Source organism: Crocodylus porosus, unplaced genomic scaffold, assembly GCF_001723895.1.
Source record: "Crocodylus porosus isolate Cpor-Errol unplaced genomic scaffold, CroPor_comp1, whole genome shotgun sequence".
In the NCBI taxonomy this organism is placed as follows: domain Eukaryota; kingdom Metazoa; phylum Chordata; order Crocodylia; family Crocodylidae; genus Crocodylus; species Crocodylus porosus.
The window spans coordinates 13,371,791-13,374,341 of record NW_017728931.1 but is presented as its reverse complement, the minus strand read 5'-3'; the positions used below and the strand labels follow the sequence as shown (position 1 = coordinate 13,374,341).

The 2,551-nt window shown below is 41.7% G+C and overlaps 1 long non-coding RNA gene across 1 annotated transcript; it reads left to right on the top strand.

Annotated features, from left to right (window-relative positions):
• The first annotated feature begins 6 nt into the window (after nt 1-6).
• On the top strand, nt 7-2,188 carry LOC109316046. Its single transcript, XR_002102645.1, has 2 exons — nt 7-59; nt 910-2,188. It is a non-coding gene; the product is annotated as an uncharacterized LOC109316046 (long non-coding RNA).
• Nucleotides 2,189-2,551: the final 363 nt, after the last annotated feature.

The window sequence follows — 2,551 nt, the reverse complement described above, 5'->3', positions numbered from 1 at the left end:
ATCTGTCAATTCTTCACACTGTCCTGTTTACATTACTGTGTATGCCTTCTCATATTCGGGTATACTGGTTTGTGAAAGTTATTTCCATTTCTTAATACAGAAATACAGTGTACTGGCTAGGCCAGGAACAAAAATACCCTTTATACTGTCCAGATTCTATATCAAAGATGTAGTTTGTTCCCAGCAGAGGAGAGAGACGATTGGAAAGACAGTGTTCAGTGTCATCACAAACTCTGAGATCACTTTTGTAGATGGTGAAGTTTAATTTTTTAATTAAATCCAGTGTCATTCCTTAGTCTTGCAGTATTCCAAATACTGTTCCACACTTTGATTAACTGGCCTGTGCATCACCCAAGGTATTGCTGTTTTCCCATGCTTGTTCTAAACTTACCTAACAAAAGATAAGCCTTAAATCACTCCATTCAGCTTTCCTGTTATGAATGTTTCATTGGTGGGTTGTGACTTTTTGTTGAGGTTTTTTTTTTTTTTTGGGGGAGGAGGGAGGAGGGGTTAGGGTCCATAAGAAGAAGTGTTTTAAAAAGTTTTAAAATCTCCAAAATGAAGTAAGACTTTTCACTTTGAGACCAATGAAATATTTGGTGGTTGATCCAAATATTTCTTTCAATTCACCAAATAATTCATTTGTTAGTTTGACTTGAAATAATTTTTTTCCAATACTTTTTGGCTTGGCAACCAAACAGAATTCATTATTCTTTGTTCTATATGCTAGTACTCCACCAAAATATGGCAGGCTAAAAAGGCAAATAATTTGCTGGTGAGTAGCTAATGACCTCGGTTTGACTTGAAGTAAATGTTGGCAGAGAGAGCTGTTAACAATTTACATTTTGAATTATTGCAGTCATTAAGAGTGAATGGGTTTTGCTGGCATCCATTTTCTTGTTTGCTCAGCTCTGGAGATTGCAGTATTGCTCCCAGAACAAAATGGGTGGAGGGAAAAGATGGGAACCTTGACTTGGTACAAAGAGCAAGTGGCGGGGGGCTGCACTAACTGGTCTGCAGTTGTGGAACTGCTGAGGCACGAGAAGATATGTGAGGAACCCCTACATGAACTCTTGTCTTCCCATTGTTTATGCAACATTAAGCATGACTAGTGCTGTTCTTCTGTGATATTCACTTGGAGCCACAATAAGACCCTAATCCTAGTGTTGTGTGGCCATGTCAGTTCTGGGAGTGAACTCAGTATTAGTGGCAGGGACTCTGAGCAAGTAGGTCAGCCAGGACCAAGTGTTTCAGCAGCTACACCTGCAGTGAGCCTCAGCTAATGAACTCTGCTTCCTTAAACTTAGTAGGTATTTACAAAGAGTTAGTCCCAAAACCCACATGTTTTAGGCTAGATTCCACATGTTCAAGAACAGGTAGGTTGTATACGTTGTGCTAATTCTGTAGTGCCCTTGGAAATTACTCAAGATATAAAGAAAGGTAACATCTAATAAGAGTCCTAATGAGTTCAAGACCCATCTTTGTTTTCCCAGGCTTGCAAGAGTGAAGCTTGCCTTCATACTTTCTGGTGGCATTTTTCGCAGCAGGTCTCTAAGTTTAATGAAAATAATGAATATGTTTTCTAATAATAATGGTGAAAGTGCTCACCAGCCCTAGGAGTTTTCTTTAGCAGCAGGTTCTGCCCCATGGCACTGGATATGGCCACTGTCTTCTCATCTGGCACACAGCTGGTTGGCTTTCGGTTAGGCCAGTCATCAGCTTGTGCCAAACCACACAGCTCAAGCTAGTGAGGTGAACTAACAAAGTTCCATGTTGTGCTGCCAGAGCTCTTCTCATGTGGAAAGACACACACCCACGGGGTGACTGTAAAACCAACAGCTGCCAGGAGCCGTAAGATCAAAAGGCCTCCTCATAGGAAGTAGCAACAAAGCAGGAGATCCCTCTATACTCCTTGTATGGCAAGCCTGGGGGACACTTGCCATGCAGAGAAGTTGAGGTCTGGTCAAGTGCAGGGGGCTGATCAGGTTTTCATAGATTTTCATAGGTCTGGAGATAGAAGCCTGTTTACTGGACTGAGAATTGCTGCCTGACTTTTCAGGAGCCAGCTGGCCACAATTTGAGATTCTTCCAGAAACAGGCATTATTGTGCAGTTTTTCCCCTTCGTTGCAAGGAATCCTACAGGGCTCCTTGGACAAGAGTGAGAGCTTCTGAGAAGCAAACAAAAAAGCATCCTAAAGCTGCAGTTGCCTGATGCCCACTTAAAGCACACGCCCTGACACACACACATCCAACTAAGACTGCCACCTTGTACCTTTCCTTTGCATGTCATCAGAACTCCCCTTCTGCACTTCTACTCTCTCTCTGCCTCTCTCTTTGTAATATAGGTTTTAAAACTTTTTTTTTCAAGTCTCTCTTGCACACGTGCTCTCTCTCATTCTCTGTCTGTTTCTCCTGCTCCTTTTCCACTAATGGCCACCATTTTTTATTTTCATACAAAAGCTGCTCAAAATTGTACATATTGGATACTTTTACATGTACGCTGATCCATTCTGATTGGAACATGTTGGAGAACACTCAGTTAATTCAGTC